Source organism: Leucopleurus acutus (assembly GCF_964270905.1).
Source record: "Leucopleurus acutus genome assembly, chromosome: 20".
Lineage (NCBI taxonomy): Eukaryota > Metazoa > Chordata > Mammalia > Artiodactyla > Delphinidae > Leucopleurus > Leucopleurus acutus.
In genome coordinates, this window is record NC_139162.1 from 22,317,568 (window position 1) to 22,343,454 (window position 25,887).

The following is a 25,887-nucleotide window of genomic DNA, read 5'->3' on the forward strand; positions in this document are numbered from 1 at the left end:
AATTAGCCTGATTTAGCAAAATATCTCTGTGGGGGGTGGAGCGGAAGCACCCCCCTTGATTTTTCAAATAATGATTTATGAAATAGTCTTGCTATGACCTTTAGTTATTTGGGGGTTGCTTACCAAAGATAAAATGTCATCCCAATGATTAGAGGATACTGTCTCACTAATGATAATTTAGGCAGAAATTTTATATCAAATTATTCAATGGTGTATTTATACTAAATCATTGTTTCCAAACCTGGATAATCATCAGACTATCCTTAGAGAATATTCAATATTTTATTAATACAAATACATAGGTCTCACCTAAGAGCTTTGAATTGTAAACTCTTGGGTTATTTATAATAGAGAAATCCATATTTTTTAAATGTTCCCAGAATAATTCTAATGATTAGATGGGATTGGATACTACAGAGCTATATGATATATGTAACAGAAAAGTTAAAATTAAATGTTTGCTTAGTTTTTAAACCATTGCACTGCAGGATTTTAAAGTTAGATGTGAAAGGACTTTCCTATGGCTCCATTACTATGCAAAATATAGAGCTGTTAATTTATTTGTACTATTATTCAGTGTCTTCAGACATTTGTTGTTGATGAAATATTCACCTATAGGTGAACTTGTACATGGAAATTCAGAGATAACTGCATGTTCGGGAAATAGGATATGACCTCTGGCTTGGCAACCATTAGCCTCAGTTAATTCAATTAATTTTTTTTGCATTTATTGAGCAACTTCTATCATGTAGACAGTGTTAGGGTCTGTAAAAGTAGCAGAGAAATATAAAGGTAAAATTCTTAAATTTGGTCAGTTAAATCACCATGTGAGATACAGTTAAAAAGACAGGGAGGGAAGAAGTGATGGTAAATATCATAAAGCAGATTTTTCTGTTTAAATGATAAGGAATGTCTGCATTTTAGGCAGAATTAAATGCACCAGCAAAAACAAACAAACAAAAAACAAGGTAGAAAGTAAAAAAAACATAAAGATGGAATGGTTAAAAAGAACAAATAAGAATTGCCATTATGGTATTACTCTGGAAGCCAAGGGTAAGATTTATCTGAGTAAGAGAGAAAGTTGGAGTTTTGAGAACTGCAAGAATTAAGAATCAGAGTTTCACAAGATGAAGGATGAGAAAGTACAATAGGAACTCCAGTTCTGCCAACTGCCAAATATCCCTGTTGGGTTATCTCTAGACTTAAAGGAAACAAGTGCAAATGCTTTGTCTTTATGCAATGTTATAGATGACATTTAGCCTAGATTCCCTAATTTCAATGAAAGTTCAGACCCCTGATTGTTATTTAATGGGACTATGCTGCTATCTAGACATAGTGCTTCCCAAGACAGAGTGAATGGTCCACATTCCTCAGGACTTGGCTCAAGATAACACTATTTTTCCCAACTAGAAGAACGGCAGACTGTCAGAAATGGTATACAGCTAAAAGATCACTCTCTTTCCCACTCTACTCCAAGAAGTGTTGCTAAAAGTCAAACACTATTGCTTCACAATGCAGTCAATATGATTTGTTCCCTACGGTTTAATTACCTCTTAAGGTAATTAAACTTACCTTTAAATAAAACACTTCAGGTTTTATCTGAAGTGTTTCTTATTTTGGCTAATCAGGATTTCTTAAGCACTGTCCATTTCCTGCTCTTATACTGTTCCCATTCCCCTCCTCTTTTCCACATACACTCTCATTTCCCTTGCCTTGTCTATTGATGGAATATGACTTCCTAATGGAAGTCTTTCCTTTTCACTTTTGTCTACTTGTAGGTGATATCATGACTATAAAGCCTAACCTGTGCTCCTGTGCTTGTATTGCTGGAATGACTTCCTTTGTGACAGGAGACTCTTCTCAGAAACAAATGTTCACGTAAGCTTTTTTTCTCACCCCTAAAAGGACTCTGTGGTGAGGCTGAGAATGTTTGTTTATTTATTATACCTTACCCTTTTTGCTCCCTTCTGTTCCTGAACCTGTAGCAAGACTATATCTCTAGGCCCCCTATACAGTGAATTGTGACCTTGTAACTGAATTCTGGCTATAGGAGAATGTAGGCAATGATGGTTATTAAACAACAGCATCGGCAACAACAACACAATTCCTAATCCTCTGTGTTCTCTCTTTCCTACTCGTGCTACCTAATGCAGAGGACCTATCTGAGGACCCCAAATCCCTTGGGGATGTCAGACCTACCAGATAGGATAGACACTGGTGCCTGCCAACTTAAATTATATTGTGAAAGTGCAAGAGAACCTAATTCCCACAGTAGTAAGCTGCTGAGACTAGGTTTACTGAAACAATTATCTCTCTGAATAATATATCTGAGCACAATTTAGCCAGCAGCCTTGAGCTAAACCTGAAATTGCTGATAGACCTTGCACAACTCGTTGAATTTACCTGAACCTCAGTTTCCTTATCTGTAAAAATAAGAAGAAACAAAGCAAAACAACATTTCATCTTTAAGCCAGTGGTGATGTTATAGACTGAATATTTGTATCTCCTCAAAATTCATGTATTGAAGCCGTAAGCCCCAATATGATGGAATTTGGAGGTGAGGGCTTTGGAAAGTAATTAGCAATGAGGTCATAAGTGTGGCCTCTCCCCTTGGGATTAAGGGCCTTATAAGAACAGTAGGGAACACCAAGGCTCATTCTCTCTGCCATGTGAGGACACAAAGAGAAGGCATCTGTCTGCAAGCCAGGAAGAGGGAATTAAATTGGCCAGCACCTTAATCTTGGACTTTCCAGCTTTAAGAACTGTGGAAATGTCTGTTGTTTAACCTATTCAGTCTATGTTATTTTGTTATGGTAGCCAGAGCTGACTAAGATAGATGATAATTAAATAATATGTTGTTACTATAAATGTCTAGCCCAGGGCCTGAAACACAAGAGGTTATCAAACATTGTTAGTTTCTTTCACCAGTTTTGACTTCCTGAATAAATATTCAAAATCAAATATTTAATGCACATTTCTCTGAAACAAAAGTCACAAATATTCACATTTTGTTCTCTTTAAAAATTAACAGTTTACCTCAACAAATAATTCATACTCTAGTGATTATATTTCTGTCTTATTCATTTCCACTGCCCTATTACTTTTTGTTTTTAGTTTTAAATATATATTCAGTAGTAAAATGAACAAGTTGAAAATCTCTCTCAACAGTCCACTCATGAATAATAAAAGTTTTTTACAACTTTTATCAGTAAAAGGCCATTTTATTAACCATGCTATATAATCTCCTGCATTTTTAAAAAATATCAGGACAAGATAGGATGGTGGCAGGTAGTACTTAGCGTGTCTTGATCTATGTGAACTCTTGAAGAAAGGGGGGTCTAGAGACTAGATATACAGATTATATATTTGGCTAAGTATAGTGTTGACACTTTAACAATATTATTATTTTCCTTCTATTTTATTTTATTTTTTTTAACATCTTTATTGGAGTATAATTGCTTTACAATGGTGTGATAGTTTTTGCTTTAACTCCTACATATCTCCTCCCTCTTGCGTCTCCCTCCCTCCCATCCGCACTATCCCACCCCTCTAGGTGGTCACAAAGCACCGAGCTGATCTCCCTGTGCTATGCGGCTGCTTCCCACTAGCTATCAGTTTTACATTTGGTAGTGTATATATGTCCATGCCACTCTTTCACTTTGTCCCAGCTTACCCTACCCCCTCCCCGTGTCTTCAAGTCCATTCGCTAGTAGGTCTGCTATCTTTATTCCCGTCCTACCCCTAGGTTCTTCATGACAATTTTTTGTTTTTTTTAGATTTGGGTTTTTTTTTAGATTCCATATATATGTGTTAGCATACACATATATTTGTATTTGTTTTTCTCTTTCTGACTTACTTCACTCTCTATGACAGAGGTCCATCCTCTAGGTCCATCTAGGTCCATCCACCTCACAAAAAATAACTCAATTTTGTTTCTTTTTATGGCTGAGTAATATTCCATTGTATATATGTGACACATCTTCTTTATCCATTCATCTATCGATGGACACTTAGGTTGTTTCCATGTCCTGGCTATTGTAAATAGAGCTGCAATGAACATTTTGGTACATGACTCTTTTTGAATTATGGTTTTCTCAGGGTATATGCCCAGTAGTGGGATTGCTGGGTCATATGGTAGTTCTATTTGTAGTTTTTTAAGGAACCTCCATACAGTTCTCCATAGGGGCTGTATCAATTTACATTCCCACCAACAGTGCAAGAGGGTTCCCTTTTCTCCACACCCTCTCTAGCATTTATTGTTTGTAGAGTTTGGATGATGGCCATTCTGACTGGTGGGAGATGATATCTCATTGTAGTCTTTGTTTTTTTTGTTTTTGTTTTTTTTGCGGTACACGGGCCTCTCACTGCTGTGACCTCTCCTGTTGCAGAGCACAGGCTCCGGACGCGCAGGCTCAGCGGCCATGGCTCACGGGCCCAGCCGCTCCGCGGCATGTGGAATCCTCCCAGACTGGGGCACGAATCCATGTCCCCTGCATCGGCAGGCAGACTCCCAACCACTGCGCCACCAGGGAAGCCCTCATTGTAGTTTTGACTTGCATTTCTCTAATGATTAGTGATGTTGAGCATTCTTTCATGTGTTTGTTGGCAATCTGTATATCTTCTTTGGAGAAATGTCTATTTAGGTCTTCTGCCCAGTTTTGGATTGGGTTGTTTGTTTTTTCGATATTAAGCTGCATGAGCTCCTTGTAAATTTTGGAGATTAATCTTTTGTCAGTTGCTTCATTTGCATATATTTTCTCCCATTCTGAGGGTTGTCTTTTGGTCTTGTTTCCTTTGCTGTGCAAACGCTTTTAAGTTTCATTAGGTCGTCTTTGTTTATTTTTGGTTTTATGTCCATTTCTCTAGGAGGTGGGTCAAAAAAAATCTTGCTATGATTTATGTGAGTGTTTTTCCTATGTTTTCCTCTAAGAGTTTTATAGCGTCCAGTGTTACATTTAGGTCCTTAACCCATTTTGAGTTTATTTTTGTGTATGGTATTAGGGAGTGTTCTAATTTCATTCTTTTACAAGTAGCTGTCCAGTTTTCCCAGCACCACTTATTGAAGAGGCTGTCTTTTCTCAACTGTATATTCTTGCCTCCTTTATCAAAGGCAAGGTGACCGTATGTGTGTGGGTTTATCTCTGGGCTTTCTATCCTGTACCATTGATCTATCTTTCTGTTTTTGTGCCAGTACCATACTGTCTTGATTACTGTAGCTTTATAGTACAGTTTGAAGTCAGGGAGCCTGAGTTCCTCCAGCTCCATTTTTCTTTCTCAAGATTGTGTTGGCTATTCAGGGCCTTTTGGGTTTCCACACAAATTGTGAAATTTTTTGTTCTAGTTCTGTGAAAAATGGCATTGGTAGTTTGATAGGGATTGCATTGAATCTGTACATTGCTTTGGGTAGTATAGTCATTTTCACAATGTTGATTCTTCCAATCCAAGAACATGGTATATCTCTCCATGTATTTGTATCATCTTTAATTTCTTTCATCAGTGTCTTACAGTTTCTGCATGCAGGTCTTTTGTCTCCTTAGGTAGGTTTATTCCTAGGTATTTTATTCTTTTTGTTGCAGTGGTAAATGGAAGTGTTTCTTTCATTTCACTTTCAGATTTTTCATCATTAGTGTATAGGAATACAGAGATTTCTGTGCATTAATTTTGTATCCTGCTACTTTACCAAATTCATTGATTAGCTCTAGTAGTTTTCTGGTAGCGTCTATAGGATTCTGTATGTATAGTATCATGCCATCTGCAAACAGTGACAGCTTTTGTTCTTTTCCGATTTGGATTCCTTTTATTTCTTTTTTCTTCTCTGATTGCTGTGGCTAAAACTTCCAAAACAATGTTGAATAATAGTGTATTTTATTTTTATTCCATTAGACTGAGCAACTTGTTGGTCAACACTATTCCTTAAAATGAGTGGAGATTATAGATAGAGAGAGAGAGGGAGAGAGAGAGAGATAAATAGATAGATAGATAGATAGATAGAAAGTCATACTTTGTTCTCTGACTCCCATTTAACTGCATTTTAAAAAGTGCTAGAAGTACCATACGACCCAGCAATCCCATCCCACTACTGGGCAAATACCCTGAGAAAACCATAATTCAAAAAGAGTCAGGTACCACAATGTTCATTGCAGCTCTATTTACAATAGCTAGGACATGGAAGCAACCTAAGTGTCCATCGACAGATGAATGGATAAAGAAGATGTGGCACATATATACAATGGAATATTACTCAGCCATAAAAGGAAATGAAATTGAGTTATTTTTAATGAGGTGGATGGACCTAGAGTCTGTCATAGAGAGTGAAGTAAGACAGAAAGAGAAAAACAAATACGTACGCTAAAACATATATATGGAATCTAAGAAAAACAAACAACAAAAAAGGTTCTGAAGAACCTAGGGGCAGGACAGGAATAAAGATGCAGACGTAGAGAATGGACTTGAAGGCACAGGGAGAGAGAAGGGTAAGCTGGGATGAAGTGAGAGAGTGGCATGGACATATATACACTACCAAATGTAAAATAGATAGATAGTGGGAAGTAGCCACATAGCACAGGGAGATCAGCTCGGTGCTTTGTGACCACCTAGAGGAGTGGGATAGGGAGGGTGGGAGGGAGGGAGACACAAGAGGGAGGAGATATGGCAATATATGTATACATACATATAGCTGATTCACTTTGTTACACAGCAGAAACTAACACAACATTGTAAGGCAATTATACTCCAATAAAGATGTTAAAAAAATAATTTTAAAAAGTGCTAATGAACTTAATTTTTTTAACAGATGCACAGAAAAATTGTGAAGATAGTACACAGATTTCCCCAAATTCCACACCCAGTTTACCCTATTATTGAGATCTTAGGTCATTTTGGTATGCTTGTCACTATCCATAAACTAATACTGATACATTATTACTAACTAAAGTCCACACTTTATTAAAATTTCCTTAGCTTTTCCCACTGTCCTTTTTGTACTTTTTCTGTTCCAGGATCCCATCAAGGATGCCACATTACTTTTAGTTATCATGTCTACTTAGACTCCTCTTGACTGCCACAGTTTCTCAGACTTTTCTTGTTTTTGTTATCTTGAGAGTTTTGAGGAATACTAGTCATGGATTTTGTGGAATATCCATCACATGGGATTTGTCTGATATTTTTCCCATGATTCAGGGACTATGGACTACTGGGAATATGACAACAAAGATTAAGTGCCATTTCATCACATCACGTCAAGGGTACATGCTAACGCAATCAGGCATTACAATTAATGTTGAACTCGGTCACACGACTGAGGTAGTCTTTATCAGATTTCTCGACTGTAAAATTACTCTTTCATCACCCTTCCCATTCTCTACTTTTGGTAGTTTTTTCTCCCTTGCCTCATTTATTTATAATTATTGTTCAATGACTTATTTGTGTAAGTATGGATTCATAGATATTTTATATTTTATGTTACAACCCAATCCTAATTTTATTGTTCAAATTATATCAGCTTGGGCCATTGAGTGCTCTTTCAGTTGGATCCTGAGTTGTTTTGATAAACCCTTCGTCATTGTGTTTTTGTTTTTAGTATATCCTTTCTGGCACTTCAAGATGCTACATGCTCACCTTATATATTTTCTGCTCCAGTCCTAGAATCAGTAATTACTCCAAGTAGGTCTTATCCCTTTTATTGGACAGTGGTTTTAGAAACTATAAGATCAGGGTGCTAGGTATGTTCATTGTTACTGGGGTGTTTCTTCTAGGCATCCCAGATGAAAGAACAAAACAATATATGTGTGCATACACGAGTCTATAAATATTTATATATGTAACCTTCTTTATCTGTTTTAACCTAAATATAAGTTCATACTGATGTTTTTACCTCTAATCCATATCACACGGATAACTGTTGACTCCTTCCTTTATTTATCTTTAAATTCCCTTTTCAGTGGTGAGAAGCCCAGCTTCCACTATCCACATTCTATCTACTTAATATTTTAATTCCAGAATTCAATTATAGAACTATCAGAATTATTAGCCCATACCCCTGTGGAAAACAACTATATCAACTAGAATACAGTACTTCTATAACTTTTAGTTTTACAGACTTCACTCATTTTCAGATTTTCCTAGGTCAGTAACATTTCCCCCACCCTTTTTATTGAGGTTGTTCCATCCATTAGTAGTACAGTTAGAACATTTTCCCCCAGTCTGCTTTCTACTTGAAATTTCCCAGAACTTTTAGATTATTTATTTTTAAATTGCCTGCAGTGAGGTTCCTCTTTGTGCTGTAATATTCTGTGCATTTTGATAAATGCATAGTGTCATGTATCCACAATTACAGTATTAAATGGAATAATTTTACCATCCTAATAAATCTCCTGTGCTTCAACTATTCGACCTTCCTTCCCTTCTAACAAATGTTCACAACTTTTTTTCTGTTTTATCCCTTTTCCAGAACATCATATCATTAAAATCACACAATATATAGTCTTTTCAGACTGACTTCTTTCAACCAGCTGTGGTCATTTTTGCTTCATCCATGTCTGTTTGTGGCTAGATAGATCATTGCATTTTTTTGGTGAACACTATTCCATTGTATGATAGCATAGATCTATGTTTATCCATTTACCCATGGAAGATCACATTGATTGCTTATTTCTTGACAATTTTGAATAAAAATAACATAGACATTCATGTGTGGGTTTTTGTGTGCACATAGTTTTTGAATCATTTGAGTAAATACCTAGGAGTGTGATTGCTGAATTATCTGATAAGACTATATTTAGCTTTGTAACAGACTGCCAAGTGGTATTCCAAAGTGGCTGTATGATTTTGCATTCCCACTAGCAATGGCTAAGAGATGTTTTTTGCTCAGCATCCTCACCAGAAATTGGTAGTGAGTTTTTATTATTTTTTAATCATTCTAATAGGTATATAGCTGTATCTATTTTTTGCTTTAATTTTCAAACTCCTAACAATATATGATGTTGAACATCTTTTCATATGATTATTTTTCATGTTCATATCTACTCTTGTGAGATGCCTGTTCAGCTCTTTTGGCCATTTTTTATTTGGGTCCTTTGTTTTCTTTCTCTTGGGTTTTCTTGCCCTAAAAATCCTCTATGTTCCACCTATTTATAACTCTCTATACCCCCCAATGTCTGACAACCACTGATCTTTTTATTGTCTCCATAGTTTTGTGTTTTCCAGAATGTCATATAGTTGGAATCATAGAAAACTTAGCCTTTCAGCCTTTTAAGCTTTTTTCACTTAGTAATATGCATATGTTTCCTCCATGTCTTTTCATGGCTTAATAGCTCATTTCTTTTTAGTGCTGAATAATATTCCATTGTCTGACTCTACCACAGTTTATTTATCCATGTACCCACTGTAGGATATCTTGGCTACTTTCCCATTTAGGCAATTAAGAATAAAGCTGCTATAAACATCTATGTGCAAGTTTTTATGTGGACATGAGTTTTCAACTCCTTTGAAAGTAAATAACAAAGAGCTGCTGGATTGAATGGTAAAACTATTTTTAGTTTTGTTAAGAAACTGCCAGACTATCTTCTGAAGAATGCTATTTAGCATTCCCACCATCCATGAATGAGAATTCCTGTTACTCTACATCCTCACCAGCATTCCATGCTGTCAGTATTCCCAGTTTTGGCCATTGTAATACATGTGTAGTGGTATCTTATTGTTGTTATACATTGTTGAGTTTTAAGAGGGTTTTTTTGTTTTGTTTTGTTTTGTTTTTGTTTTTGTGTTGTTTTGTTCTGGTTTTGTATATTTTGGATACCAGTCACTTATCAAATACCTGTTTTGCAAACATTTTCTCCTAGTCTGTAGCTGGTCTTTTTATTCTCTCAACACTGCCTTTCCCACAGCAGAAATTTTAATTTTAATAAAGTCCAAGTTATTATCAAGTTTTTCTCTTATGGACTGTGTTTTTGATATTGTATCTAAAAAGTCATCACCAAACCCAAAGTTACTGCTATGGACTGAATATTTATTTTCCTCCAAAATTCATGTGTTGAATGCTAATGCCCATGATGATAGTATTTGGAGTTGGGGTCTTTGGGAGAAAATTAAGTCATGAGAGCAGAGTCCTCATTAATGAGATTAATGCCCCTGTAAAAAGACACAGGGGAGAGATGATCTTTCTCTCTGCCATGTGAGGAGATAGCAAGAAGGAAGCTGTCTGCAAACCAAGAAAATGCTTCTTATGGGTACAGAATCTAGCAGCAGTACCTTGATCCTGGACTTCCTAGCCTCCAGAGCTATGAGAAATAAATGTGTTTTTCATTTACTTGTTTGTCTAAGTCACCGGGTTTTTCATTATAGCAGCCTGAACTGACTAAGATAGTCATCAAGAGTTTCTCCTATGTTTTCTTCTAGAAATTTTATAATTTTGCATTTTACAGCCACATCTATTATTCAAAATAGGTTACTTTTTGTGAAAGGTGTAAGGTCTGGGTCTAGATTAATTTTAGGAATATGGATATTCAATATTTCCAGCATTATTCTCTAAAAGATTATTCTTTCTCCATTGAATTGCCTCTGCTCCTTTGCCAAAGATGAGTTAACTATATTGTGTGGTTCTATTTCTGTACTCCCTATTTTATTTTATTGATCTATGTCTCTATTCATTTGCCAGTACCATCCTCTTTTCATTACTTTAAGCTCTGTATTAAATCTCAATGCCATTAGTCTTCTTTTCTTTTCTTCAGTATTGTTACTTATTCTATGTCTTTTGACTTTCCATATGAACTTTAGAATCACCTTGTCAATATCTACAAAATAACTTACTGGGGTTTTGATTGGAATTTTGTTGAATCTATGCATCAAAGTTGATTGAACTGGCATTTTAACAATATTTAGTCTTCCAATCCATGAAAGCAGAATATTTATACATTTATTTATAACTTTAATTTCTTTCGTCAGTTATATATTTTTCTGCATATAAATTATATACATAATTTGTTAGATTTATATTTGTTATTTTTTTATTTTTAGTATTATTATAAATGGCACTTTGTGATGATGGTGATGTCAAACTCCTATTTTTTGTGCTGGTATATAGGAAAGCAGTTGACTTTTTTATATTGACCTTGTTTTCAATGACCTTGCTATCTAGATATTTCTCAACTTATGATGGGGTTATGTCCCAATAAACCCATCATAAGTTGAAAATATCACAATTTGAAAATGTATTTTGTATACCTAACCTATCAAATGTCATAGCTTAGCCTAACCTACCTTTAAAGTGCTTAGAACACTTATATTTAGCCTACAGTTGGGAAAAATCATCTAACACAGAGCCTGTTTTATAATGAAGTGTTGAATATCTCGTGTTATTTATTGAATGCTGAGTTGAAAGTGAAAAACAATGGTTGTGTGGATACAGAGTGGTTGTGAGGGTATCGGCTGTTTACTCTTGTGATCAAATGGCTGATTGAGAGCTGGGGCTTGCTGCCGCTGCCCAGCATCATGAAAGATTATCTCACTGCGTATCACTAGGGCAGAAATCAAAATTCAAAGCGTGGTTTCTACTGAATGCATATCACTTTCACACCATCATAAAGTCAACCATGTAAAGTCAAGTTTCCACCCATTGTAAGTCAAGGACCACCTCTGCTTGCTTACTATTTTCGAAGTTATTTTGTCAGTTAATCTGTGAACAGTTTTCCAATGTATTTTCCTTTCAAATGATTTACCTTTTATGTTCCTTTCTTGTCTTACTTGAACTAGCTAAGATACCCAGTACAATATTGAATAGGATTGATGAGAGAGGGCTTTCTTGCCTCTTCCATGTTTACACCTAATCTCTCATCGTCCACTATGATATTAGCTTTAGGTTTTTGTTTTTGTTTTATTTTGATTATTTGAATGTTCTTCATTAAGTTGAAGAATTCCCCCCACCCTGTTACTAACTTGCCAAGAGTTTCTCTCATGACATTGTTGGATTTTGTCAAATGCTTTGTCTGCATCAACTGATATGATTGTATGATTTTTCCCCCTTATCCTGTTAACATGGTTCATACACTGATTGACTTATGAGTGTTGAATCAGCCTTGAATATCTGGAGTGAATCCCACTTGGTAATGAAATATATATATATATAGAGAGAGAGAGAGAGAGAGAGTTGAGTTTGATTTGCTTATATTTCACTGACAATTTTTGCATCTATGTTTGTAAGAAATATTGATGTGCATATACATCTTCATTTTGTTTTTTTATTGGAATAATGCCGGTCTCATAGAATGATTTAGAAAATTTCCCCTCTGTTTCTATTTTCTGGAAGAGATTGTATTGAACTGGGATTTTTCTTCATTACATGTTTGGTAGAATTCACCAGTGAAACAATCTGGGTGTTATGCTTTTTTTTTAAAGTTATTATTATTATTATTTGGCTGTGTTGGGTCTTCATTGCTGCATGTGGACTTTCTCTAGGTGTGGCGAGGGGGGACTACTCTTCATTGTGGTGTGCGGGCTTCTCATTGTGGTGGCTTGTCTTGTTACGGAGCTCGGGCTCTAGGGCACACGGACTTCAGTAGTTGTGGCACGTGGGCTCAGTAGTTGTGGCTTGCGGGCTGTAGAGCGCAGGCTTAGTAGTTGTGGCACACGGGCTTAGTTGCTGCGCGGCATGTGGGATCTTCCTGGACCAGGGCTCAAACCCATGTCTCCTGCGTTGGCAGGCGGATTCTTAACCACTGTGCCACCAGGAAAGTCCCTATGCTTTATTTTTTGAAAGGTTATACATTATTTGAATACCTGTAATAGGTATAGGCATATTCATATTATGTATTTATCCTATCGGTGTTTGTGTTTTGGTAGTTTGTGTCCTTCTAGAAATTGTTTCATTTTATCTAAATTATCAAATTTGAAGTCATAGAGTTGTTTGTAGCATTCCATTGTTATCCTTTTAGTGTCAAAGGGCCAGTGATGACCCCTTTTTCGTTTCTGAGGTTGCTATGTGTATAGTCTCTCTTTTAGTCATGGTTATCCAGGGTTGAGGCTTATCAATTTCATTGATCTTTTCAAAGAAGCTGCTTTTAGTTTCATTGCTTTTCTTTACTGTTTTCCTGTTTGTCATTTATTTCTACTCTTAGTTTATATTGTTTCTTTTCTTTTGAATATTTTAGGTTTAAATGGCTCTTTTTCTCTAATTTCTTAAAGTGGAAACTTGCATTATTGATTTTAGATCTTTCTTCCTTTCTGATATATTCATTTAATGCTACAAATTTTTCCCTCTCTCTGCTTTTGCTATATCTCACAAATTTTGATAAGTTGTATTTTCATTTTCACTTAATCCAATGTGCATTAATTTATATGTAATATCCCTAGTATGCAGTATATAATATGTAATAGTATATATAATACAATATGTAATATAATATTGTATTACATAATATATAATATTACATAATATATTAACTTGAGTCTTATTTTTTGAGGTATGTGTTATTTAGAAATGTGTTTTTTAATCTCCAAATATGTAGGAATTTTCTAACTATCTTTCTGGTTTTTATTTTTAGTTTAATTCAGTTGTGGTCTGAGAACATACTTTACATGGTTTCTTTCTTTTAAGTTTGTTAAGGTGTGTTTTATGGCCCATAACGTGTTATAAGTTGCTGAATGATCCACGAGAGCTTGGAAGGAATGTGTATTTTGCTATTGCTAGATGGAATGGTCTAATAAAAGTTAATTAGATCAAGTTGATTGATAGTGCTGGTAAAGTCAACTATATCCTTACTGATTTTCTGCCTTCCTGATTTATCAATTTCTAAAAGAGGTGTGTTGAAGTCTCCGACTATAATAGTGGATTTGTCTGTTTTTCTTCACAGTCCTATTAGTTTTTGTTTCATAAATTTTAACACTCTGTTGTTAGGTACATATGCTTTTAGAATTGTAATGTCTTTTTGGAGAATCAACCCTTTTATCACCAAATAAACACCCTATTTATTCCTGACAATTTTTTGTGTTCTCAACTATGCTTTGTATGCAAGTAAATGACTGCTTCATCTTTATTTTTGTTACTGTAACCATGGTATATCTTTTCTCCTCTACTCTTAACCTATCTGAGTCTGTATATTTAAGTTGGTTTCTTGTAGATAACATATATTTGGCTCCTTGTTATTTTTTTATAGAGGATCTTTGCCTTTATACTGATATGTTTAGAACATTCCCATTTAAAGTGATGATTGATGTGCTTAGATTAATATCTATCAAGTTTTAATTTTTTTTTCTATTTTTTGCACTCGGTCTTTGTTTTTTTACCACTTCTATCTTTTTATGCCTTTTTTATTTTTTGGCTTTTAACTTATCAGTTTATATGATTCTATTTTATCTACTTTCTTAGCATATCAATATGTTTCTTCTAAAAAATTTTAGTGGTTACCATAGAATTTGCAATACATATTTTTAACTAGATATACCTTCTAATAACATCATACCACTTTATCTATAGTGCAGATGCCTTATAAAAGAGTATTCTTAACTCCTCTCTCTTACCCATATGACATTGATGTCATTTATATCACTTATACATTGCTACTATTATTAAATTAAAGAAACAATTATATTTTAAATAAGAATAAGAAAAATAAATGACTTTATTTTTCTTTCAGTTATTCTTTTCTGATGCTTCATCTTTTTTGCTGTAGATCCAAGTTGCAGATCTTTTTTTATTTAAAATCTCCCTGAAGAATTTTTAAAAATAATTTTAGCAGCACAGTCTGCTGGAGATTAATTTCTTCAGTTCTTTTGTTTGTTTTGGTTTTGGTTTTGGCTGTACCACGTGGCATGCAGGATCTTAGTTCTCTGACCAGGGATGGAACCCGTGACCCCTGCAGTGGAAGCGCGGAGTCCTAACCCCTGGATCACTAGGGGATTCCCAGTTTTTGTTTATCTGAGAAAGACTTTATTTTTCTCTCACTTTTGAAGGATAATTTCACTGGTATTGAATCCTAGGTTGGTGAGGGTTTTTTCTAACACTTCAAATATTTTATTCCTCTTTCTTGCATGGTTTCTGACAACATATCCAATATACTTGTTATCCTTGTGACTCTGTAGGTTTATTTTTTTCCAAGATATTATCTTTGTCTTTGGTTTCCTATCATTTAAATATGATAATATGAAATACCCAAGTGAATTTTCTTTACCTTTTTTTTTCCCCCTAAGTCTGTAGTTTGGTGCTTGTCATTCATTTTGGAAAGTTATCAGTCATTACTACTTCAAATATTTCTTCTGCTACATTCTTGTTTTTCTCTTTTTAGTATTTAAATTGCATGTATGCTACACATTTTGAAATTCATCCATTGTCTTAGATGTTCTGTTCTTTTTTTTCTTCCTTCATCCTTTATTTTTTTAGCATTTCATTTTGGGAGATTTCTATTGACCTATCTTAAGATCTCTGATTCAACCCTCAGTTATACCCATTTTACTTATGAACTCAAAGTTATTCTTCATTTTTATTATACTGTTTTGATTTCTAATTTTTTTGTTTTTTTTATTTTGTACGGTTCTATCTCGGCGGTACATAATTTTATATTTCCCATCTAGTCTTGTCATCTGAAAAACTGGGTTCCTCTCTTAGTGGGTAGAGCCAAAAGACACATCAAGCCAAAGATCAGGAGAAGGAAGGGTTTATTACTTGCAGCAAGTAAAAGGAACACTACAGATTTTCCCCAAAGCAGTGTCTCCCAGAACAGCAAAATTGAGGCAGTTTGAAGCTAAGGTTACATGCATATACGTGAAGGGGCTTGAGCAGAGGAGAATACAGCATAAAATTGGGTCAAAGTTTGACAGAGTCCAAGCTTTAGTTGAATGAAGTCATGAGGGTCAGAAGAGGTCAACATCTTCATCCCTTAGGTTCCAGTTAATCTGGTGGTTGAGAACATTAGGCTAATCTTTACCATTGAAACAGAACTGGGAGTCTTTACACCTGATATACTATCTTTTCTATTGTTACTTCTCTTGCCTAATAACAGTTGTTTGTTCCTGCATTCTTTTATTCCCTGAAGATCATTAATTACTGAGACCTGTTCAAGGACAAGCACTGTGGCCAGGCTTAGATCACAGAATGGCTTAGACCCAAAATGGCTTCTCTTATGTCAAGAAAGCTAGGTCTGGTTCTCTTTGTTCAGGGACGCATACCCCATCTGCTAACTTTCTTACATGCTGTCTATGTTTTCATTAGACCCTTATAGCATATTAATCATAGTTATTTTAAATTTCATGTTTGATGTTGACAATTACAACATCTGTGTTTTATTTGATTCTGGTTCTTATACTTGGTTTGTCTCTTCAGGTTATGTTTTTTCTTGCATTTTAACAAGATTTGTAATAATTTTGGTGAAAGATAGATATGCCATATCAGGTAATAAGAACTGAGTTAAATAAACCTTTAGTGTGATGTTTTATGTGATTTTGTCAGGATTGGACTGTAATTTGGTCAGCTAGAGGCTTTTTCCTCTAGTGTACTTTGTTTGTTTGATTGTTTATGTCTCCCCTGTTGTCATTAGGATTAGGAAACCGATGCCGAGACTGGAACAGCAGCAGCTTTAATCAGTGCCCAAAGAATGGAGAAGGGGGAACCTAGTTTGCAAATCAACTTCTCAACCCAGTTCAGAGGGGAGACACCAAATATATAGGAAGGTTGAAGTAAAAGGGAGGGATTTGGAAAGAGTTGAAGGAATATTTGTGTCTTATTAGAGAATAGGGCTGTGGTTTGGACCTGGAACCAGTGCAAATCTTTTCAGTCCTTGTTTGGGCTTTTCCGGTTGTTGTCAAAGCAATCATCAACTGTCTTGGTGTGTCATTTAGCATGTAAATGTATTACAATGAGTGTATAATGAGGCTCAGGGTCTACAGGAAGTTAAATCTTCCACCATCTTGGGCCTAGCTGGTTCTAAGCAGTTCTTGTTATTTTTTGTTTGCTTGTTTTTGTTTGTTTGTTTTTTCTCTTTGCAGCTTCTTCCTGAAACTTAGAGAAGAGTAATTGGCTTCTGTTCTAGGGAGGGGCAGAGTTATGATTATGAGGTGACAGTCTTGGTAACAATCATAGTGATAATAGAAAGAGCAATGGGTTTTGAGCCCTATATGCCTGGTTCAAATTCTTTAACCATACCTTACTATGTGAGTCACATCAAGAGATCTGTTCTTTTAGAGCATCATGGACAAAATGAAAAGTGAAGGCTTTTTTTTTAATGTGGTCATTGTTAGCAATAATAGATACTCATATTATTTTTATTTATTTTTTAAAATGTATTTATTTTTTTAAATTTTCTTGGCCATGCCATGCAACATGCAGGATCTTAATTCCCCAACCAGGGATCGAATCTGTGCCCCCTGCAGTGGAAGCACAGAGTGCTAACCACTGTACCGCCAGGGAATTCCACACATATTATTTTTTTTCCCACTCATATTATTTTTAAATTGTAATATTTACATGCAATGTATTATATCATCATTATAATTAACAGCATTATCAATGCTTTTTTGGATTATTGATTTCTTACTAGAGAGCTAGCTGGGTGAAAAGACCTTTTGAAATAGTGAAGTGTGAGTATGATGTAATAAAAAGGGCATTGAAAGGAAAGTGATATCAGTTATAGGGTATAATGAAAGAACTGAAAACATACATTGTCACCTTTGTGATTTGCCAGAACAACACCTTGTGTGGTCCTTTTATGGCTATAAAGTGCCTGCCATCTTTTCATGTTACCTTCACACCTATTGTGTGATATAGACAAAAACTAAAACATTTGTTTCCCTTCATAATCCTGAGATAGGAATGGGAATAATAATATTTTTCTTGTTTTAATGTGTGGGAACTGAAGTTTTATCATCAAAGGAATAAGTCTAAAGCCATACTTTTGTTTGGAAGAGTAGCTGGAATTCAACTCAAGAATCTAGAAAATTTATTCTCAGACTTAGGCCAAAGCTCTTTCCTCTACACAATATGGCCTCTTGCCAAATGTAGGTAATTTGATGCTCCATTGAATCCCAAATGTTTTTGAGTCTCAAACTCCAGAACAGGTAGGAATTCATGAGTGAAGCTGTCTGTGTGCTACTGACACTTTAAAACTTCCCCCAGGTTTCAGTAACCTTTGTCACCCTAGGGGGAAAATAATGCAGGCATTACAGTTGAGCAGAGAATTCAAGTTATCAGCCCTAACCTGAGCAAGACAGTGAATTCTGATGTGAATGTTTATTGCATAATCTAAAGCTTTGGAAACATTCTAATTAGTTGCGGAATGCCACTGTTTTAATAGGTTGTCATTCCACTCAAATTTTAGAACTATAATAAGAAAAGTGAAAAAAAACGGGCTGCCTAGAGCCCAGAGGTACTTGTTTTCTATAGCCGATATTATGGTAATGGTGATAATCTCTTAGACTCCCTTAGGAGAGAGAGAGACATAGCCTCACCCCATAGCATCTTCAAGATTGCTAAAGGGCCTCCAAACAAGAGAGATTTCTTCTGTAGCTGTCTGGCAGGGGATCTTTGTATTGTACAATTAATCTACTGTAGGACATGCTTTTCTCTTAAACAGTAGGAAGAGGAATTGGGTCTGATTCTCTACTAACTAGCAACCATTTCATAAACTAGAGGTCACTGGAAGGGCCACAGAAATTCTAGGAGAGGAAAAAGCCACAATGACTTTTACTGGTCCCTTAAAAGGCCATCCAGTAATCTGAAAGTGAAAATGCAGTAATACTTATCTTCTCCCCAGACACTTATTGTCCAAGAGTGTGCCTGTACTTTCACCATTAGAATGGTAAAGTCATGACTTGGCTTTGGGGGAAGCAGTGTAGCAGAGTGCCAAGGGACCATCTGTTTTTTGTCTCAAAGAGACATGAGCTTTGTGACCAAGCTCTCAGTCTCAAGGCACCAACCAATCATAATAAAACATATTGCATCTTTTGACCAATGGGAGTAAGATTGGATGGGTAAATATTCCCTCTTTTATCCTCAGGCAGTAAATTGTGATATGTATTTCATAAAACTCTTTAAGAGTTCCCAGTAGGATTTATCATTAGTTACCGTAGGGGAGCAGAATTTGCCATCCCAAAATATGTCTCTTTGGCATATTAATTGCTTTAAGCTGATTATTTTCTAAGAAACAGCAGATATCGGAAAAACTGTGAAAACTAAGTAGGAGTTACCTTTTTGTAGGAAATATTTACATTTATAAGAGAAATCTCCCTTGCTGTACCAGGAAGAAGAAGTTGACTAAATCTAGATACTCTTATCAAGGGAGAAGTCATTGACTTAAACCTGAATAACGACTTTGCCCTAGTTTACTGTGCTTTTCTTTGTAGCCTCCCTTAACTGACTCTCTCTACCCTCAACATCTTTAGCCTCTTTTGCCTTTAGCTGAGAATGGTATTTAAGGTGAGGGCTTTGGCCATTTTGGTGAGTCAATTTACTGGGAGTTTACTCTCAGTAACTGGGAGTTACTCTCCCATGTGTACATATCATTAAATTTTTGTTTGGTTTTCTCCTGTTTATCTCTCATGCTAATTTAATTCTTAGAACAGCCAGAAGAACCTAGAAGGCAAATTTCTTCCTCCCTGACATTACCCATCCTGGCGGCCAACTTGATAATATATGATTGTATTGGCTTTCATGCCTTCTCTGTTTCGCTTACCTGCCTTGTACTCTTATTCCTTGGTATCCCATTACCAAACAAACTCGTTTCACATAAGCCCTTTTCTCCAGTCCCAGAGGAAGACATTTGCTTTAAGCTCTCATTACTTAACGTATGGCCTGGGTACCATCAGTACTGACATTACCTGGAAATTGATTAGAATTGCCAAGTCTACTGAATCTCAATCTGCACCTCAGCAAGGTCCTAGGTGCCCCTTAAAGCTTAAGAAACACTACCTTAAAATTCAAATGTCATAACGATTTAAATTAATTAGCAAACTTAAATGCCTCAGAGCCCAGACAAACTATTTAAATTATTAAATTATATAATTATATAAATGAGTTAAGTGACCTTATTATAAGATAATAGAGAATACTGTAGACTTTGAGTTGGAAAGCATGCATTCTATGCTGTTTCAAAGATGAAGATGTTACCCGAAAACTGGGTTCGCCTCTTGGTGGGTGTAGAGCCAAACGACACAATCAAGCCAAAGAGCGGGAGGAGGAAGGATTTATTACTTGCAGCAAGTAAGGCGAACACCGGCGATTCTTCCCAAAGCAGTGTCTCCATGAACAGCAAAATTGGGGCAGTTTTAAGCTAAAGATGCATATATATTCATGAAGGGGTTTGAGCAGAGGAGAATTAAGCATAGAATCTGGGCAAAGGTTGGCAGAGTCCAAGCTTTAGTTGATTGAAGTCACGAGGGTCAGAAAAGGTGAACATCATCATTCCTTAGATTTGGACCATTCTGGGGTGTCAGCATGTAGTTACCATCCTCCGCCTGGGGGCCCTAGTTCCTGCAGAACTCTCAGATTGCTATGTACATCCTTTGAGGAGGAAATAGGACTGTTTTTATCACTGAACTTTTGTTTCTTAACTGCTTTTCCTGTGTTCCTGCATTCCCTCCCTTCCCTTAAGATCCTTAATTACTGAGACCTATTGAAGAACAAGCGCTGTGGCCAGGCTTAGACCACAAAATGGCTTAGGCCACAAATGGCTTCTTTTATGTCAAGAAAGCTGTGCCTAGTTCTCTTTTTCCAGGGATCCCCTACCCTATCTGCTTACAAAGCCACCATATGAGTATTGAAAATTGATACCATTATAGTAAAATCATCCTGCTTCTTGCAAATTTTTCTGAAAGTACAGGAAATCAAGGCTAAAAGATACATTTTTTTGTAATTTTTAAAACATTTGGGAGCCCAAGAAAAACATATAAAGGTTGGAAGTGTTTTATAGGCTTCTATTTGTCCTTCTCCCCAGACATTAAAGCTATTTTACTTAAGAAGCACCAGGTAGTCAAGGTACACCAGCAATGAGCAATCCATTGATTTTACACGGGTATCTTGCTAAATCACAACCTTCTTCTGTTCTAAGCTTATACACACCTCTGACCTCCATATGCTCTTAATTCTCAGTTCCATTTTAATGTATTTCTGAGATTTCTTTCTATGGCCTTGAAGTTCGATTTGGTCTCAGCCTGACTTTGTTCTATTCTCTTTATTCTAAAAAGGGCTCAACTGTCTTTTATTCTTTCAGCTTCCTTTGAGGGGATACACTGCCATAGAACCCACTAAAACCAATGATAGAAAAAAACTCGCTTAGACTTTCTAGGTTCCTTGAAGGTCAAGAATAATTCGGACCTCAGAGAATTGTTTTGGTTGTTGTTGTTACTAATGATCACAAACTCTGCACATTTCCCCATTTCTAAATTGATCAACTTCAGTATAACCATTATTTGTCAGTAATGTTATTACATTGAAAAATCTTCCAAAACATGATACCCATGTGGAAAAACTGCAATCAAAGTACTCCTTCTCAGAAAACCAATCTTTCCCTACCTTGGGAGTGGAAAATAATAATAAAAATAATAACTGGACCAAGTTATCACTAAGAATCCTTTGATATTTTACTTTTTATGATTTTCTCATTCACTACAATTTATTTTTATCAGCAATTTACAAGGTTCCCTTGGACAGAAAAATTACATGCACCATGGTGGGATTATTTTCCTCTTCCCTTTTGATTATGAATTTTGTTACCAGAATGTAAGCAAATTCTACACTGAGCCTTGTGATTTAAAGACGAATAATAAGAATCAAGGAATCAATACTTAGTAAAATAATTTAGAGAAAACAATAAATTTTTGCATTTGAAGATTAACTTGGTTGTTTGTCTCTCCTTCTAAAATTAGTTTTGTTCAAGGTCTACTGTGCAGGAAAGACCTTAGGAAAATAAAGTGGTGCATTCTTCATTGTCTTCAAATCTATTTTCTGCTTGAACAGAGTTAACATTAAATTAAAGAGCTAGGAAATCACTTGCTAATGGAAGTCTCAGTATAAGAAGCATGGAGAAAGGTCCACTCTCTTCTGGGTGTTGATTTTTAAGTCACTCAACTGCACATAGTTCTGACCACATAAACACCAGGAATTTGATTTAACACAGCTTGATCACCTAGGCTATATTACAAAAAGAGGAAATTCTTTTAAAAACACAAATATTGCTATTTACAGGTAATCTGGTAGAACAAAGAGGCTCACCTTTTAGATCTCAGAGACCTGGCTTCAAATCCTTACTCTTATACTTACCAGCTGTGTGACCTCAGGTATCATACTTAACTTCACTGAGTATTAGTTTCCCCATCTGACCAAATTTGTCTGACTCCTGTGACCCACGCTATTTCTACTACATCAGGATTTTCTTAATGTGTCTGTATCCATATAACCATTGTTACTAAACAATTTCCAATACAATATTTTCTTCAGGCCCCGCTATTATATGCTGTGTCCTCAGAGTCCATAGCATGTCTGTTCTCATCCTCTAATACTTTGTCTGTTTATCACATAGAAATGTCCATCAAGTTTTTAGCACTACCTAGTCTGTTTAATCCCATCAGACTGTGACCTCCATAAATCTGTTTCACATGTCTCTATCTCCCGAAATCAAAGGATCCATCAGGGTCATTAGAAATTGGTAAGTGCTTAGTAATTATTGCTTCCTCTCCCTCCATTTAAGTATAGCGTAATTTCAATAAATGTAGGAAGTTTGAGAAGAGGGTTATCTCCAAACTAACGCTAGATTTGGAGTTCTCTGATTCAAAGGAAAGCAAGGGAACTAAATCAAAAAGTCTAGCAGCATTTCATGCTGGAGAAAGGGATGTAAACAAGCTGGTTGCCACTAAACAGTGTCCCACGTTGATGGCTCAATTTTTTTCTCCTTTTAACTGTGTTCGTTTTTCAGAGTAATATGTGTTGCTGGAGGGAGAAAAAGGTCACAGTAGGAGGTGACATATATCACTTCCTGTGTCATTACTAAGAGAGTCTACCTTGCCATGTTTACCTCTCAGTAGTCTCCTGCTTATTTTCTACTTCCCACTAAAGCAAACCCATTTCAAGTACACAATTCAGGGAGCAGTGCCGCAGGAAGGAAGGCAGCAGCAAGGGTGGTACTCATACAGTATACACCTAGAAATCTTTCCAGGGACAAGTATTCAGTTTTGTACCCTGCTTCTGTATGCAGATCTGCCAGCTGGGTGACTCTTGCAAAGAAGAGGCCCAGGGAAATGCTATCTGCCTCTTTGTTTAACCCAGTGTTCTGCTCAGAAAAATTCCTCAGTGTACAGTGCACGCATAGAATGTTAAATTTTAAATAATAAGATAGGCAAATACAAGTTGGAGAGAGAAAAACATGATTGAGATGTACTCATTTATTCAACCAATATTTAAGGAGCAATTATTATGTGCCATGCACATAATTTCTGGGATTCTAGAAGTCCGTGCTGTGATGAATGAAATTGTATAGTCAAGAGAGGAAAAAGAGAACAAGTATTTAATTATTTTAACAAATAATTTAAAAATGATTACAATTTGGGAGAGTCAATATGAAGGAGTTATAGAAGGGATGGAATAGATGGTGACATGAGGCAAACAAAGAGGGAAAGTTCATAGCAAGACTTATCGGAGGTGGTGACATTTGAACCTGAAACTGACAGATGATACTTCTGCTTCTAATAAAGATGATATAACAAGGACTACTGGTGGCTCAGTGGTTTAAGAATCCACCTTCCAAGGCAGGGGACACGGGTTCAAGCCCTGGTCTGGGAAGATTCCACATGCCATAGAGCAACTAAGCCCGTGTGCCACGACTACTGAAGCCAGCACACTCTAGGGCCTGCGTGCCACAACAAGAAAGAAGCCACTGCAATGAGAAGCCCACGCACCACAACGAAGAGTAGCCCCCGCTCACCACATCTAGAGAAAGCCCACACACAGCAACGAAGACCCAACTCAACCAACAACAAAAAAAAGAAAAATTAAAAATAATCTTTAAAAGATGATATAACAGGGACTGAATTTACTTTTGACCTGAAACAATCATAAAACAAATAAAATAGTTGAAATAAAAGTTTTTCAAGACATAGGACATCAGACAACAAATGCATCAGGCCTGAGTGTTGGCAAGCAAACAAGAAAGCCCTGCTGTTGGCCGAGCTTATTGCCTTGAGAAACTTTCCAGACAACAGTGCAGGCAGTAAAACCCAGGCAGCACGCAGCTGTCTCTTGAATTGAAGAGGCAGGGCAGAGAATATAGGATTTGGTGATGGATAAAGTTCACAGGACAGGGGAACTGATGAGAGAGCTACATACAGAGAAAGGTACACATATCTGCAAGGGTCCCCAATGTGTATCAGCACACGCACAAGAGGAGACCACCTGAAACTGGGAAATGACCACCCAGAAAGATAAAAGTTAACAGAGCGTGGCATTTATAGAGGTTTAGAGTAGTGCTTGTTCCCAGCAGCCAAATTGGGTATCTTTATAATTCATGGGGCATTGGCTATAATACACAGGGAAATAGCCTTACACTGAGCATTGACTAGTTCTACATAAGAAATAATAAAAGTAAGACCCAGAAGGACCAAACTGATTCCAAGTTTCTGAACTATTATTAAGCCTAATTCTATGTCAAGAATTAGGCTTAATAATGTATATGGGAATAGAGAAACATCCAGCACTCAACAAAGTAAAATCCATCATGTTTAGTATACAATAAGATTATCAGACATGCAAAACAAGAGGAAATCTATAATTAGAAGATAAATAAATTAATTGAAGGAGATCCAGAAGTAACACAAGTATTAGATTTAGCTGGGAAGAACATGAAGATGGTTATTATAACTGTACTTTATATGAACCCAAAGATAGGTGGAGATATTGAAGATATAACAAAGATAAATCAAATTTCTACAGATGAAAATTATAATGTCTGAGGAGAAACATACAGTGGCTGGAAGTTATGGAAGATTAGCTATTTCAGACAAGATTGGGTGCATTCAGGGTGGTATGGCCATAGATGAAGATTAGATATTTCAGAAAAAATCAACAGTGAATTTGAAGACATAGCAATAACAATTATTCTTAAAAAAGAAAACAGAGAAACAGAATTAAAAAATATATATTACCGGTGAGTTTTGAATTAAGTTAAACTAACCTAATATACATGCAGTTATTATTCTGGAAGTCGGACAGTATACAGAAAAATGTATTTTAAAAAATAATGGCTGACTAATTTAAAAATTTGATTAAAATTAAAAATGCACAGATCCAAGAAGCTCAATAAACTCCAAGTGTAACACCAAGGAAGATCATAGTCAAATTTCTCAAAACCAGTTATAAGAGAAAATCTTAAAATCACACATTGTGCGCGTGCACACACACACACACACACACACACACACACACATACACAAAGATAAAACCTAGAATTCTATTCCAGCAAAAAATCCAGAAAAATAGAAATACTTTTTCCGACATAAAAGAGCTGAAAGAATTAATCACCAACAGGCTCACATTCTAAGAAACATTATAAACATGTCCTTCAGACAGAAGAAAATTGTACCATTTGGAAATCTATCTCTAGCCAAAGGAACAAATAACACTGGAAAAGATAACTACATGGGTAAAAATACAGGCTAGGTCCCTTTTATTTAAATCTCTTTAAAACACAATTGACTGTTTAGACAAAAATAATAACATATAGAAGCAAATTACATGACAACAAGAACACTAATTTCAGGAGGGGAGAAATATAAGTATACTACTATAAATTTCTTATGTTAGACATGAAGTGGTATATCACTGAAGATAGATGTTTGAAAGGTTAGGATGGATGCTATAAACCCAAAAGAAACCACTAAAATAACCAAACAAAGAGTTATAGCTAATAAGCTCCCCAAATG